At 41.5% G+C, this 17,691-nt stretch overlaps 1 long non-coding RNA gene across 1 annotated transcript in view; it reads left to right on the top strand.

The window, feature by feature from the left end:
- Nucleotides 1-4,092: 4,092 nt before the first annotated feature.
- LOC125431593 overlaps nucleotides 4,093-17,691 on the top strand; it is a 111,557-nt gene continuing 97,958 nt past the window's right edge. Inside the window, exon 1 of the long non-coding RNA XR_007244318.1 lies at nucleotides 4,093-4,145. This is a non-coding gene — a long non-coding RNA (uncharacterized LOC125431593). The remainder of the gene's footprint in view (nucleotides 4,146-17,691) is intronic.

Genomic DNA, 17,691 nt, shown 5'->3' with positions numbered 1-17,691 from the left:
ATTTTTCACTGCACTCATAAGAGATCTATGTGGCATGCATACATTATTGGAGTCCATTAAGATCCTTCTCTCTGTATGATAGTGGCAGACTTTCTCCTGGAAATTACTAAATGCCAGTAGATTTCCCTCCACTTAACATTTATTTCCTGTACTGTATATTTTAAATCAGGTTTTTTTGCTATTGTTGTACTGTTGTCTATGCCAATAAAGGCTTGCTTGCTTGCTAAAATAAGTTAACACACGTTACAGCTGATTCTAATTCCGAAGAGACTGTGAGGAGCAGCTAGATTCTCTGCTATTCAGAGGTCACATTGAGACAAAGGCTGTCTAAAGAATGTGGCTGGCACATAGAAGTCTACCAGGACATTCGTAAAACACATGCCTCTTCTGCTTTAGTGTGTATTTGAAATCATCAGAACATGTGTTCAGAATTGAAGTGACTGCCTGCATATCTGATGACTGCAATAATAGCAGCTTAATGTGACAATCTCAGACTTTCTGATGGTGAGCTTTATCTTCAGAAAACACCATTTTGATCCATTTGTTGGGGATCACTCCCCATTTCTTAGGCCATTGTCCTCCTTTGTTGTGAATCTATGTTCCCTGCTTCTGGAGTAGAATATGATGTGGTATGGGAGGTGGACAGAGAGGTACAGAGGGAAAATTGTGCCCAGAGACCACTTGGTCTCTGGGTGCCCCCTCTGCTTTCCCCCTCAGGGAGCATGGCCCTTACCCCAAGCCCCCCCTGACTCCCTGCAGCCCAGCCACTTCTGGGAGAGCAGTTGCCGGCCGCCAGCTATGTGCTTTGAAAGCATGGAGACTGGGGTCGGGGCTTGAGGTGGACACCAGGAGTGGGGCCCTCCCCCAAGCCCCTCCCCACTGTGCTCCTTGCAGCCTGGTTGCTGCTCTTTCCAGAGCCTGGGGAGAGCAGTTGCCGGCCTCCAGTGATATGCTTTTAAAGGCATGGGGGCCAGGGATGGGGCAGAGCAGAGCTCCCGCATGCATCTCTAAAGGCTGGCTCCTGCAGAAGTCAGCCTGCAGGGAGGCCAAAGGGGGGTGGGGTGCCAACTCCATGTGTTTGTTCACTTGGAGGGGTGTGGACCCCTGTGGCCCCACACAGCGTGACTAGAAAGTTGGTGTACCCAGCACAGGCGTAGCTACCTCATAGGGACATCCAGGGACAACAAGCTCAGACGCCCACCCTTGTAGTGGCCGAGGAAAAAATTACAGAGTTCGTTGAAGAAGCTTTCTGTATTTTTACTGTTTTTTCAATCAATTGTGGTCTGCAGGAGGCTACAGTTTTAGGCTAGTGGGCACCTTAAATTTCAGGCTTTATCGTCAGGTGACTCCTCCTGATGATATCAGCCAAGTTGGTGGGGATTTGGTTCAGGGGTCCCAAAGAGTTATGGACCCCCCCCAAAGGGAGTGACCATCCTCCATTGTTTCAATATTAAGGAGCTAATAGCAGATGGGGCTATCATTTTGAGGGGTCCCACTTAACTTTGGACCCTCTGAATCCAAACTTCACTAAACCTAGGTGGTATCATAAGCGATAGTCTCCTTCTGATAGCCTCACTCCTAGGTTTGGTGAAGGTTTGGTTCAGGGGGTTAAAGTTATGGACCCTGCCAAGGTAATAGCCCCATTCAATCTGCTATTAGCTCCCCATTGGAAACAATGGAGGATAAGGTGTCATCCCCTTTGAAGGTCCATAACTTTGGACCCCTAGAACCAAACTTCACCTAAACCTAAAGGTGGTATAAATTCAGGGATAGTCTCCCTAAAGATAGCCTAAAATTTTTTTTTGGTACTGTTATCTTAAACATTGCTCTCACAGACAAGCACCCTCAAATTTTCCCAGTTTTCTCTAAATCCACCTTTGGAGTGGGATTTAAAGGGGAGAATCCTGAGCTCCCCTAGGATTAAAAAAAAAAAAAAACATTGAAAGAGTATTTCTTGTTGAAGGCTTTCACAACCAGATTCAACTCGATTGTTAGTGGGTTTTACAGGCTGTGTGGCCATGGTCTGGTAGATCTTGTTCCTAACAGCTTCACTCTGCCTCTGTGGCTGGTGCATCTTCAGTGAGGTGTATCACAGGGAGAAGTCTGTTATAAGAGAAGTCTGGACACAGTGTATAACAGACTTCTCTCTCTCTGTGATACACCCTCTGAAGATGTAATACCTCAGCCACTCTGTGTTTCCACCTCTGGAAGATACTCAGCCACAAGATCTACCAGACCACAGTCCGGATGCAGCTTAGAAAACCCACAACAACCAACTTTGGACAATGGTGCTGTTTTGGGGTGGATGTGGTGGAAATCTACCCCTGAAACAGCATCACTTTCAATGTTGTTTAAACTAGAGAGCCCAGAGTCTCTCTTTAAGGTGAATTTAAAAGGAGAATCTGGGCTCTCTAGTTTTAAGCTCTTTGATGAAAGTGACTCTGTTTCAATTGGATTCCCCCTTCAAAAAAATAGCATCACTTTCAATGTTGTTTAAACTAGGGAGCACTGGGTGTGTTCAGATTCATGTGTTGGGGCATGTTCTATAATGTGATGGTGTTTGGTCATGGTGGGGAAGGGGGAGGGGCGCTGCCCATATGCAGGTGGGGGGGGCGCAAAACTCAGATTTTGTCCCGGGCTCAATTTTCCCTAGCTACGCCACTGGTGCCCGGGGACGTGGGTTTCACCCTGTCCCTAGGTTGGTACGCTTCTGGTGATAGATAGGAGAAATGATGACTCCCTATCTTTATGACTGCACAAACATGAGTTTGGATCCAAGCACATATCTCCTTGTGACATTTAAAGTCAGCCAGAAGTAAGTCCTATTAATTTATGCCTGGTAAAGAGGAACTGTATTGGCTGTATTTGTGCAAAGGGTCTCACGCCAGTTCCAGTTCAGGGAGGCTGAGCTAGAGACACACTTCTGTGTTAAAATAAGGTAAACCAAACTACATATGTTGGCTGATCCCAACCCCAAAAATGTTATCTGCTGTTAATTTTCTTTTAAGCAAAATCTCATAAAGTCAGATTTATCGATTTCAATTTGTGACCACAACATGACTTTGAGAAGTTACTACTGGACCTAATTGGATATGTCAACCAGGAAATACAGTAATACAGTTTATCATAGGTCATTGTTTGCTGTCCTTTTATCAGCCTTATCAAGCTAAATGAAAAATCAAGCTAAACAAAATACTTGGATTTAAAATCTTTTCTGGTGCCTGAATTGCAGAGAAAGCAATGGTAGCAATCTGTTGGGTGAACATAAATCTGAACTGACGATAATTTAAAATGGAAGCCAGTAAAACTAGGAAATTGGCTATTGTGATATGAATAGGAGAACAAATATCCAGCAGCTTCTTTTCTGTGGAAACTACTGCTGAAGATAGAATGTGGATCTAAACTCTTTGAATAAATGAAAGCTTGTGTTGCAATATCCTTGCCGTAACAACACAAAATAAATAAAGGCATCCCTTAATCAAGAGTTTATTAATCCTTTAAGCTCTTCCAGTGCCCTAGTATGTGTTCGCTGACAGCCTTTCCTACCTCATCTAGACAGTCTCATGTTGGCTCTAATTTTGGCCCTGCAAAACTGTTTTTCCTTACTTTTCCTTAGTAGTACAAAAATCTCTCACATCATAGATACTGGATGTCATTCCATCCCTCAATATCAGCCAGTATAAGATTTCAAATAATCATGTCCATACCTTCCCAGACTCTTGAGTCTGGTAAGCTATGTGTGGCAGTTTTGACTAGCCCTCAAATAGTCCTCAGATTCCTCAGCGTGCATCACCAATCTACAATAAACATCCAGTACAAAAATCTCCAACCTGAAGTAGAGGAATAGCAGTGGAGAGGAAGAGTGGGACAAAAAGCACTAGGTAAGCTCCTGTTTTCTTTTTGGAGGACTTTTCTCAAAGCTAAATATTTAACAGTGTGTGTTTCTGATGATTTGTGTGCTTGTTCTTTGAGGGCTTGGGAAGGCTTTTGTTTGTGTGGGTTTTTCTTTGTTTTCTTTGTTCTGGCCATGTGCTTGCCTCAGGCTTCTGAGAGGTGGGGCTTACTATTAGCTCTATTGCTCACTCTCTGGAAGCAACACAGTTCTTTTTCTCAACAAAGACAAATCTTTTGAAGGAGAGTTAAAGGTACGTTGGATAATGGGCCAGGGCTTTATTAGTTCTCGTCCTTGGAGCGTAGTAAACAGGGGCTTGTCACAGGAAAGGGGAGCACTTTTTGTTGAGAAATTCATACAGGACTTTTTGAAAGGAGGCCCTGCACTACTTAACTGCTAAATATAGCTCGCGAGGGAGTTGCTGTAGTTACTTGCAACAGCTTTGGGATTTTTGTTTTTTTGCCAGAGGATGTGTGTAGCTACACCTCCTGCAAGTGTTAGTTGGTTGCTCTCTTAGAAGAGAAGCTACAGCTGTTTGAGGCACAAGTATCTACCCTTCAATACATTAGGAAAAAGGAAGATTTCCTCGACAGAGTGGAACAGACAGTACTGCGTGAGGAACACATTGGGGATTTCTCAGAGAAAGATAGCATCTTTCAAGCACTGGAGGTGGGAAATTGGAGGAATGTGACACAAAGAAGTAGAGGGACTAGGGAACGTTATGACAGATCAAAGTGATGTAACAATAATCATGCATATTAAATATAATAACTCATTTTATTTTAATCTAACATGATAAAAATAGTTATAGTGATTCCATGCATACATGATTCTAGATCTGTCCATCATTTCTTAGGCTGTATTCTGAGTTTTGTACAAGTATAAAAGCAGACAGTTATTATTTAGTATACGTGTTCTCAGTGATCTACAAAATTAGTGATGTTTATAGTAACTGCAAATCAATCTGACATATATATTCATAAATAGAATTGTACCTCTGCATTCTTGTTGATTGTATTATTTGAAGTATAATTGGTCTTTAAATCCACACAATAGTCCCATGCTTGTAGCAAACACTGTCGATTTACATTAAAATCACTGTTAGAACCGTAATGATTACTTAGAAAATTGCATACTAAAAATGCAAAGGCAATTAGTGTTAGCATAAGCTTACTTACCATTCTAATATCTACACAATACATTTGTTTTGCCTAGATTTATGCATTTCCCATTAGCCACAGCACACTGCTGACATTTAAAGTTAGTTTATGGAATATCTTTAAGACTACAGTAAAACTAATTACTTTGCATTGCAAAATGTCAACAGTTTAATGACAACCACTGCATGACTCTACTGACACGGCAACACAGTGTGGGCCAGCTCACTTCCTCATACATTTTTATGATTATTCAATCAGATGGATACATTTCAATAATACTAGACCTGATTCATTAGTTGAAGCAAAACTATACACAACTCAGAGTTTGGATCAATTCACACACAACTCTTTCTTACTGCCAAAGCAATCTGAACTTTTTTGATTGAGGGAAACTGTCATAGATCTGTCTTAATGTAACAGTCATTCTGTACATTATGTCTCTTCTATTGGTACTCTAAATTGATACAGCCCAAATTTATTTATTTGGTTGGTTGGTTAAATTAAAAAAAATTATGCTGCCTCTCTAGGAACCTGCCTGATACAAAAAACATATATTAAAAACACATAGAAACTGAATTAAATTCCACCGCTTAAAAAACACTCAGCCCTGCATTAAAAAAGTTATAGACCACACAAACCAACCACTGACAGCTTAAAATAATAGTTTTCAGAATAAATAGTATTAAAAGAGCAATTCCTTATTTAAAAACCTGGCATAGAGAAATGTTTTGGCCTAGTGCCTAAAATGGACAAATGTTTCCAAAAGGTTAATCTCAAAGGGAAGCATGCAGCATGTGAGGTAACAGTACTGAAAGAGCCCTGTTTCTGTTTTCTACCTTCCTCACCTCTAAAGGCAGAGGCACAAAGAACCGGGCTGGTGGGACAGATCTTAACTGGCAAGTTGAACAATGTATTATTAAGGCTTTCAATTAATTATTTTAATAAGGAAACTGTTATTTAACCTCTCAGGCACAAAAGAAATGAATAACATAAGCAGTGTTTCTCAATTGACTGGTTGGGCTTCTTTTAATTTTTGCTTCAGGGAAGCATATGAACCAACAGATGTATGCAGTGGTGAAATTCAGCCAGTTCGGTCTGGTTAGGGGGAACCAGTTGTTAAATCCCTTGCTCCTCCTTCTCTGGGGGAGGAAGCGATGGGCCACCCGGTAAGCCCACAGGCATGTTGCCCGCATGGCGCAATCAGGAAAGGGCCAGCTGCCAAGGCCAGGAAAGGGAACCAGGAGGCGGCTGGCTCCTCCCACCATCACCTTTCCTCTGAGGAAGGCTCTGGCCCGGCTGTGGCATGTGCGCCTCTCCCCCACCAGCCACTTATCTGGATGCACCTCCTAGCCAGGAAAGGGGGAGCAACTGCGTGGGAAAAATCCAGCTGCCCAGGCCAGGGTGGGAAAGGGAAGCAGTAGGTGGCTGGCTCCTCCAGCCATCACCCTTCTGAGGAAGACTCCGGCCCAGCTGCAGTGAAGGAAATGCTGGGCGCAGCCTGGGAAGTGCAAGCTTCAAGATGTTTTCAAGATGTTTTCACAAAAAGAATTGCTAGGGAACAGCATATAAATAAAATGTTTTCAGGCTAGAAATAAAACATTTTGGGCTAAAATTCATGCAGAACTCCATGGAGGAAGCATTTTATTTCCTGCCTGAAAACATTTTATTTGTGTTGTGTGGAAAGGACCTCAGTCTGGAAAGTTTGGCCAAGGCAGCCTCTGGATTGACCAATTGGGGTCACCAGGTTTTGGCCATTATTTTGTATGAAGACTCCTCATTGTAACAGCTATAATCTCTTTTCCCCTCTCCCCATGTTGCCAGGAGGAACTTTAGAGAATCTGCACAATTTTAAAGTTCAAGAGCATCTATGCTGAATAAGACTGTGTGAGCATGTAGATATATAACCTTTATTATTTTTATGTATTCTGTTTATGTCAAGCTATAATTCTGTATGTTTTAAGTAATATTCTGAATTTCTTTCAGAAATCTATCTATCTATATATATAAAGCAAACCGTCCGTTTGTGAGTCATGCTTTAACTCTGAAACCACTGGACGGATTGCTTTCAAATTTCCACTCATTGTGCCTTTCCAATGTGGGCAGGTTTTCGGATATTCATTGCTTAAATTCAATACCTGAGCCAGGTAAAACATCTTTTTCCTGGCACACCAGGCCATGAAGCTGGTTGTGTTTAACTGTCACCCTTAGAATGTTCATGCAGCATGTCTGTGGCCTGAGGGGTTGGTATGCCCTTACAATGTTTGCTCAGATGGTCAGAGATGAGCATTGAAAACAGTAAATAGGTAATACTGTTAGGTAATATGAGTGGAAGTGAAACACATACACACTTTGCCATGTGAGACATCAGGTGGAGTTCCCCCTCTCACACGCAGGTAACTTTCACTCTCTGTGCCTCACCCACTACTACCACACAACACACATACTCTCATACACATCCAGCTCATCCTCACACACCTCACTCTGCCCTTCCTCACATCCAACCACCATCTACCCATTTGCTCACCCATATTCACCACATCTCTCTTTTACTAAAAGCAAGCTGGAGTTTGCCTTTTTCTTCTAAGAAAATCCGCAGAGTGGGGGCGAACCAACACTACTGGCTCTGCTTCTTCTGCACATGGCCCTTTAAGAACCCAGGGAGCTGGCCTCGATCTGAGCGCCTCACCACCCTGCCTCTGCTGCCTGACTGGGATAGCCTGCTTGCCCCAGTTCTGCCTTACCCAAGCCAGGACTGTGCATGCCAACCAGCCTCATGGACAGCAGGATTCGCAATCTGGACAGTTCCGTTGTGGAATGGAAAGGGTTACCTTATACTAAAAAAACAAGACACCACCATATAACAATGTGAATTGAAAAGGGAAAGAGGGATTCCATTTGACCACCTCAAAAGACTATGCTGGGGATCATTGGACCTGCATGGACATCTGTGTGGGTTGCGGACTGTGATGAGAAGGACAATTGCCACAGCAACGGGTAGCCGGGATCCACTAGTTTCTTATATTTTTACATTTACTGCTATGAGTTACTGGTCAAATGAACCATTGCAGAGTTTTGTTGCTGTGCAAGGCTGAACTTTTGCCATCATAGGGTGAATTCAAAGGTGAATTTTTGCTGCTGAAATTCTTGCTGCTATTTCTCACAAGTTCATTAATTGTATAGTTAACATTATTTTAAGCATCTAATAATTGTTTAATTTTAAAAAGACTACTTTAACTGGATGAAAGCGAACAGATAAGTAAAAGTAGAAGGTTGACAAGGCTATAGTTTAATGTTAAAATACATTTCTAAAAGAGAGAAAATAACTTTATGGGCTCCACGCAGTTTTGCTGAAATACCTTTGCTGGCTATAACTGTTTACTTGATCCTTAGTGACTTTTATAAGCACTTTTACTGAAAGCTTTTTCAAGCTCTGTCACCTTGTGAACAAATTACTACACTGACACTTGTGGGGTTGACCATCCTGCTGCTCCAAAGGATACCTTGCTGGCATCACTAGCGTACCAAACAAGTTACCTATGAAATATACTATAAGCAGTAACAAATGAATGAACCAGCATTTTGCTATGTCTAAAGTTTTACAAACCTTATACAAATTAATAAAAAAACCCTCAAGTGTGAAATGCACCATTAAAAAAACACACACACAACAATAACCACTATTTATAGTGTGGTAAACAACTTCCTGAAGCAACTTCCTGAACCATGACTGTTAGATACTTAGATGTAGCCTAATGCTGAAGTGAAGCTTCCTTAGCAAAAGTAATGACCATTTATGCACATGTCTTGTCTTCAGTCTCAGCATACATTCCCATGGTGTATGTGTTTGTATACATGCACTTTTCTTCTTCAGCACTCACTATGGTGTTTTGTGAACACTGTCAAAATATGACTTTTTTTCTTCCTCAGGGAAACTAAGGCAATTCCTATAGATACACATTTATCCTGGGTTTCTTCTCTCTACCCTCCCTACCATACACCACAGCAATTCTTTCTGTTTCACCATCCACTTCCCTCCCCCTTCATTTCCATTCGCATGCCACATCCATTTTCTGATGCTTCTCTGGCAGACTCCTTTTTCTTTCTCTCGCCCCCCCCCCCCCCACACACACAATGGCTAGATCTTTTCTGCCCGAGCAAATAAATTGAAGTTAGAAATGGGATCTGTGCAACCGCCGCCCACACGGGTTTTATACCACCCTTAACCCATGTTTATTGGCCTGTGGGGAAAGGGTCTGAGCCCTATTAATGGATGATTTACATCAAAATGACACTACTCTGTTTTTTAAGTGGTTTTCCCACAACAAACAGTCTACCATGACTGTTACAGTTTTAGACAACTCTTTATTGCTTTATTTATTCTTTCCTGCACTGAAAACAGTATTGATAGGTATTCAGTCTCTAAGGATGTGCCATTCAAATTTGGAAATATTCATGAGGACTGAATCATGCTTCATTTGTAATGGTTATGAATAACTTCAAATCTGAATTTAATGGTTCCATAAATTTAGAATAGTCCCTGATATTTGTGTGTCATTGACTCCTATAGAAAGCTGGCTAGGCTGCTTACTAGAGGCAAAAAGTAAAAAAATGTTCCTCAGCTAATATGGGCTTGACAAAGGAAACTGAAACATTCCCCAGCCAGCCTGGCATCAAGGATTGTTGAATTTGAGATCTCAGTGTCCCCTGGTTGGTGGTGCCATGAGCTTGCCAAGGGAAGGGAGGATGTGGTGAAAGGTCAGTGAGCAGTGACTCACAAGTTGGCAAAGACACTAGTAGATATTCTCATATTAGCCCTTACCAACTGAAATACAGCCATAGCTGCTTATATAATTCCCCTGCAGTCTCCTCATGAATTGCAGTCTTTTTATTTTACTTTACTTGGGGCTTATATCCTGCCCTTCCCAGACAAAGGCTCTTTACTTCTTAGTGTATTTTAGGAATCAAATGAATACTGTAGACTCATACTGTAGACTCATAGGAAAAATTTATGTTAAGCTTATGCCCCTTTGGGGTTATATCAGGCATAATGTAAGACGTGTTGGATAGAAATATATTATCTACATTAGATATAGATAACATTTTTTTCTGTATATAATCCTTTGTGCTTTTAATTTTAGGTGGTAGGACTGCGTTCTGCTATAGCAGAATCTCCCCCCCCCCTTGTGAGGAGGAGATAGTTTGCCAGCAATATGAAATGTGTAGAGGAAACTGGCACATGGGGAAGGCAGCAGAAACATTGCTAGACTTTCCTAAGGTACTGTTTGAGGAGAGTGGCCAGTTCACAATACAAGGGATACCATACTTCAGTGTACTTTCTCCTTTTTTATAGGTTTCTCTCTTCCAGTTGCTGCTTCAAGTGTGCTGTGCCCAATGCTGTTGGTATTTCCCACTCACTCACTCACTCACTCACTCACTCACTCACTCACTCACTCACTCACTCACTCACTCACTCACTCACTCACTCACTCACTCACTCACTCACTCACTCACTCACTCACTCACTCACTCACTCACTCACTCACTCACTCACCAATCAATGTCTGTCTTTCTGTTACTCCAGTCTGCTTGCCAGTTCTGCCCAAGATGTTTGCCCACTCCCCAGCATCAGTTATCCTCTGCTTCACGGTGTTATGCCCTGTGTTGCTCCTGCAACTTTGAAGCCCCCCCCCCAAAAAAAATTGCTTCTTGGTCCCTAAATGCCAACTGATTAATCCTACAATATTTTATAGGTGGGCCAACAAAAACATGCAATAGGGAGGTGAGTCCAATGGAGACCTCTAACTCTCCTCTCCATTGGCTAAATGGCATAAATAAAAATGGTCGGGTTTGCACTCTGTCAGAGTCTCTAGCTCTATTCAAACCTGGGCCTATCACAAAGCTGTGGTCAGATTGCTGTGCTGTGTACTACATTATATTTACAAAACATGTAATAAAAGCATGGACATTTACAGTACAGCAACCCCTTCACTGTTGCCACCCAACAGCAAGAATTGTTAAAAGATTATTATGTTGCATCTACAATAATTACAGTCATAATAATTTGCCAGCTTATCTATTACTGTTTATTTACTCAACAATCACCCAGGCATGGCAACAATTAACCTTTCCCTCACAGCTACAAGAGGAAACTATAACAATGTTAATTATTTGCCCTAAAAATTCAAAACTTGCTCTTTTTCTAATCCCCAGTGGTTTTAAACTATACAAAAATACAGTTCTCTAGTCATGATAAAGTAGCTCACATAAACTTGTACATTAGTCAAGGGACATGGATGTGCCATGCAAAGCATCCTTCTATTGAAAGATACTAGAAATTCAAACTGTAAATTCTGAAGGAAAGAAATCAAACTATGTTGTTTAATATATTTTCATTATATGAAGTTCCTGACATATTATTGATGACCTACCTACTTAAACCTAGATTGTAAACTTTTTATGAGTTGCAACAATTGCAGGTGTTATATTATTTAGCCTACTAAATGTTTAATTTTATTTCTAAATTATTGGAATCTCTACCGCAAGTGGGAAGGTGCAAGGATTTGTGGGACACATCTTGTTTCCCCCTCCCCCACTATTTCTTCTGTCTCTTTCCTGAAAGCATCCAAAGTCTCTTCCTTTTCCTGATCCTTTTCTTCTTCCCATCCAACAACCAATCTACATTTATGTGTTCCTCTGCCTTCAACTCCCTCCCACACCAGTGGTTTCTACCTAGTTAAATGATGGCCCAGTTGTGTGCTACTGGCCACTGGGCTAGGCTCAGTTGCATGGTAAGAAACCTTCAAAGACTTGTGAGGGCATCTCACATTCACCTGTATTGGCCTCCTTGCAGTGGTGAGATTCAAATAATTTAACAACCGGTTCTGGTGGTGGGACTCAAATAATTTAACCACTTGTTACCTAGCTTAACAGTATATTTTAAAGTAGCAATGGGGAAAATAACTCAGCTTGGCAGTGCGAGAGGCAGGCTAGGTGGGATCGTTTAGACAGCTATACCATAATTGACTTTTGAAATGTTCTACAGAGAAGGCAAATGAGACCAAATTGTAGTTTTAAATATTTTTATATGAATTTTGGTTGCAAGCAATCATACAGTGAGACGTTAAGGCTCATACACACACACCTCTGAAGATGCCAGTCACAGATGCAGGTGAAATATTAGGAACAATTTTTAGGAACAATTAGGAACAATCTAACAGACCATGGCCACACAGCCCGGAAAACCCACCACAACCAGAAATGTTGGTGCTTCCTTCAAATTGACCAAAGTGAGGACCTTTATTTACCTGTTCCACATAGTTCATTGAGTGGGATCAGTTATAATTTGTTCTCATCTTTAACTAATTAAGCCATAACTAGTAAAACAGGAATCATGTTGGTTGCTACACTATAGGAAGAATTGTTTGGATGAAGGGCTATTCCCAGCCTGAACCTTCATTGTCTGGAGTAGCCAAGCAGACTTGGATGAAGATGGCCTTAATGAAGTCATTTGTGACTTGAACTGTTCATAGGGAAGAGAGTCTCAAGACCTCTCAGCACATTTGGATATAAAGGCTGTAAAAAAATATGTCAGTAATAATGGCCAAGTATGGATGGATATTTCCAAAACTCATCAGAGGCTACATGTAAGTGGCAATCCACATTTAAGCTAAATTATGCTTTATTGATTGTTTAATCCTGCATACCATTCAAGAATAAATAACATCAGTGCACATTGGGGAATGTTGACAACATAGTAAGGATAAGGCCAAATACCATCTGCCACATGAAAACATACTGCAGAGGGTCAGAAGTAATAATATATTAGTTGTCATACCTGTAAGGAACAGAATATTCAAGGAAAGGAGTGAGGCAGCAAATCAAACATGCTCATAACAAGTATACACATGGGCATCTGAATTATAGAAGCTATATAAAAACAGTGCAGAATGTTGATAAGGTAATAATTCCAAGGACGTAGTAAGGAAAGTGTTCAGAATAAGAAAATATTTTTTCCAGGAATGTATGTGTTTATGTGTATTTGCAAATAGAAACTCATATTCAGATAAAATAACAGAGACAATCAATGTCTCTTGTGAGGGACCTTTATTGACATTGCAAATCAACTTTGAGAACTGGCCCTCTGTTTTAAATGGAGCCCCATTCCATCCATCAGAACTATGCAAATACACCTCAATCTCAACCAATAGATTTCAAAGAGAGCACCAGCTTCAGATTTTAGTGCTGATATGTGGAGAGATGCCATGTGTAGCAAAATACTAATGAAACACTTCAAAGAAATCCTGTAAGGATCAGCAAAATAACATTACAAAATGCTTGGTACTTCACAAATACATCAATCTGAAAGAAGAAAACAGGGAATATTGATTCAACTGAAATGGCTATTTCATGTTCCAGCATCTCCAAAGTGGGTTCTTCACAAATGGCAATAACCATATCATATGGAAACAAATTTATTCACAACAGATATCGCTGCAGCATCTAGTTTTTTAATAGAAGACATGCTGCAGTGTTAAATCATGGACAGGACTTCCACTGTTTTCATTGGGGTATAGTTAAGATAGAAATATGGGCTATCTTATTTACATGATTTAAATGATTTTGCCATCTCCCAAATGCTTGTACATGGTGTGAGATCTTCTTTATCACTATGTTAGTACTTAAATCAGCACCCATCTTTTGAGAGCTAGTGACATTGGCACAGACACAGTGTGATCCTTAATAACATTTGCAGGGTGTAGCTTTGCTAGGTTTTGAACTACTACTTTGTGATCAGTGTAAGGAGAGGATTTGATGACTACTTCAAGAAGCATATACTATACAGTGCCATTTTTTAAGAAATAAATACGTCGGGATTTGTGACATTTGAAAAGAGCTTAGGAACTTAGTCAATTCAAAATCAACTGAACCAACTGAAAATATGACATATCACTAGTTTAAAGAACATAACTGATGAAGGTATGTATCACATAGATGACAACTGGAGCAATGGGGTGCTAATCTTTCTTTTTAAAATGTTACTGTTTGGACATTTTAAGTACCATATATACTAGAATACAAGTCGACTTTTTCATCACATTTTTGTGCTGAAAAAGCCCTTCTCAACTTATATTCGAGTCTTGCAGAAGCCGTTTACCTTGGCAGCCAGCTTCTGCAAGGCTTTGACAGCCCCCTCGCTTCCTGCCATGGCAGCGAGAGAGTGGAGGCTTTGAAGGGCCCCTCGCTACCCCTGCCATGGCGGGAAGTGGGTTGTCAGCTTCTGCAAGGCTTTCAAAGGTGCCTCGCTCACCCTGCCATGGCAGCTATAGTGAGGAGGCTTTCAAAGCCTCCTTGCTCTCACTGCCATGCTGGGAAGCAAGGTACCTTTCACCAGCGCAGGGTGCAGAGATCCCATGCCCACCTCCATCTGAGGCCCCAGGGGGGAGAGTGCAGAGATCCCCTGCCCAACCTCCATGCCTTGGATGGAGGTGGGGAGGAGAAGCGGGCCAGGCTGCATCCTGCGCCGGGCTTGGATCCAGTCTGGATCCGAGCCTGGTGCAGGCTGCAGAGATCCCCTGCCCACCTCCATCAGAGACCCCATGGGGCCTCTGATGGAGGTGGGCAGGGGAAGCTAGCTGCTGCATTTCCAACCCTAGACTTATACTTGAGTCAATACGTTTTCCCAGCTTTTGGGGGCAAAATTAGGTGCCTCGACTTATATTCAGGTCGACTTATACTCAAGTATATACGGTACCACAAATAGCTTCAATTCTGCATGTCTAATATTAAAGAAAAAGAAGAGTTTGGATTTATACCCACCTTTCTCTCCTGTAAGGAGACTCAAGGTGGCCTACAAGCTCCTTTCCCATCCTCTCCTTACAACAGGCACCTCGTGAGGTAAGTGGGGCTGAGAGAGTTCTGAAGAACGGTGACTAGTCCAAGGTCACCTAGCATGAATGTAGGAGTGCAGAAACACATCTGGTTCACCAGATAAGCCTCTGCCACTCAGGTGAGGGAGTGGGGAATCAGACCAGGTTCTAATCTACAGATTAGAATCCACCTGATCTTAACCACTACACTACATTGGCAACAGAGAAAAGCTGGTATTTTTAAAACAATATTCATACAAAATAAATGCTACTTAAATATCTTATTATGTTAAGAAATATATATCAAGATAAAGTTCCAACACCCAACAATGAAACAAAGGAACAAAATACAGCAATCACCCCATTCAATAATACATTACATCAGCCACACATGAAAGGTAAGTATTACTGAATTTATTAAGTTAACCATTAACAATGTTTAGTCCAAAGTAAAGAATATAGGCATGATTAGGCACACATTTGTTTTTGAGAGCACAGTATAATGTAGAACCAGTTAAAATGAACCATTAAATACAGTACTAAGAAGCTGATTTATTCCATGTGACAAAACCTTGCTGTAAGGTGCAACGAGTCTCACACATGACAGCACACCCAACAAAGTTAATTTTTTCTCATTTACCTTTTGTGCAACCATAAAGCAGAAACAGAGAAATAGGTTTGGTTTTAATGCTCTATGCACATATACATTTCCTTAGTTCAGCAGAGACCAAAGTGGTTTCACTGGTACAAAGAAAGGCAAAACGTGTATTCAAATCAAATCATTCTTTGGGTGCAAAGGATAAGAACTTAAGAAGAACCCCTTTCTGGATCTGACCAGTGGTCCATCTAGTTTAGGTAGAGGCAAAGGTCCGCTGTGCAAGCACTGAGTCATTACTGAGTCATGGGTTTATGTCACATCATGATGTTTACTTGGTTAACGAAGGCATTTTTCACACTCCACAATTACTCTGGGGTAGAAGCAGGATTGTAAATACCGGGTTGATTTTATCCCGGTTTCTCCTTTCACATGGCTGCCCGTTTCTGTGGAGCCAAGTTGAGACTGGGATGAAATACTCCATTTTGTTTTGCACAATCCTGGGACGTCTGTATTCACATTGCAAGTGTCCCGCATTCTGATTTGCTGTTGTTTTTTGAGTGGTAGCTGCAAGCTGAAAGTCTCTCATGCCCGGTGTACCGCGTTCAGATTGGCTGTTGTTTTTGAGTGGCAGCTTCAAGCCGTATCTCACAAGACATAAGCGCACTGTAATTTCCTCTTGTCTGAGAAACAGTAGCATTTGTAGCTGAGTGATCAGCCACCTTAGTTAAGTCCAATATTCGGGGGATTTTGGGAATCAGCACTAATACTGACTGAAATACTGTGTCAGCCACATTTTGTAAATATGTAGAATGTACAGTAATGAGCATGCTTGGAGTCCCACATTCTGATTGGCTGTTGTTTTTGAGTGGCAGCTGTGAGCACATATCAGCATGCTCAGTGTCTCATGTTCTGATTGGCTGTTGTTTTTGAGAGGCAGCTTGAATTAACGTCAGGTGGGGAGATCAGACAGCTAAGCGAGGAAAATAAACCGGCTGTGCTCCTGATTGGTTTTTGCATGGTAGCAGGCTCCAGCAGGCTCACCCCAGTATTTTTAAAGTGAACCTCCAATTTGGCGATTTTTTAAAATTCTGGGATAAGGGAAATATTGCAGGGAAGCCCTGATTTAGGACCGGAAGCCATGCAAAAATAATGCACAAACTGGGAGGTTTCACCTCCCCATCCCAGGATATTTGGTCAGTGTGGAAAACACCCAAGAAGAAGGAGGAGAAGGAGTTTGAATTTATATCTCCCCTTTCACTCCTGTAAGGAGACTCAAAGGGGCTTACAATCTCCCCCTCCCAACAAATACCCTGTGAGGTGAGTGGAGCTGAGAGAGCTCAGAAGAACTGTGACTAGTCCAAGGCCACCCAGCTGGCATGTGTTGGAGTGCACAGGTTAATGTGGTTCCCCAAATAAGTCTCCACAGCTCAAGTGGCAGAGCAGGGAATCAAACGCGGTTCTCCAGATTAGAGTTCACTTACTCTTAACCACTACACCACTGCTGCAGGGTAGTTTGTCATTGCTTTCTCCAGTTGTGTACACTTACCCCCAGCAAGTTGAGTACTCATTTTACCATCCTCAGAAGGATGGAAGCCTACGTTAATTTTGACCAGCTACCAGAAAACAACTTTCATTGGGATAGAACTTAAGTTGTGAGCAGAGCTTTCGACTTTATATTAAGTTGTGAGCAGAGCTTTATATTCAAATGCTGTTTTCTGAGGACTTTCATGAGGACTGAAGTCATTTAGGCAGTCTTGCCCAAAAGGTCAGACACCGGGTGTTGATTTTATGGCACAGAAAAAACACATCTTACCATGACATGCCTGTGAAGATGCCAGACATAGATGTGGGTGAAATGTTAGGAGAAAAAACTTCAAGACCATTACCATCCAGCATGGAAAAACCACAACACCTAGTTGATATTAATATTTTTCAATATCCACAAGACTCTGTTTCAATTATCTAAAAGCTTCAGATTTTCCTAAGATAAGGTGAGGAAAGGATAGTAATATAATGTATTATCCACAAAATTAGACATGACCAAATAGATAGAGAGGAATCATACAGTATATACAGCACATTGCTTGGGGTGGGGGTGTTAATTACAATTTCAGGTGTAGAGTCACGCTCTGGTGTAGAGCCAAGCTCTGATCTCTAAAAGGCTTTACCCTGATT

This window comes from Sphaerodactylus townsendi, linkage group LG04, assembly GCF_021028975.2.
Source record: "Sphaerodactylus townsendi isolate TG3544 linkage group LG04, MPM_Stown_v2.3, whole genome shotgun sequence".
NCBI lineage: Eukaryota > Metazoa > Chordata > Lepidosauria > Squamata > Sphaerodactylidae > Sphaerodactylus > Sphaerodactylus townsendi.
The sequence above is the reverse complement of the archived record's forward strand: the minus strand, read 5'-3'. Positions and strand labels throughout refer to the sequence as shown.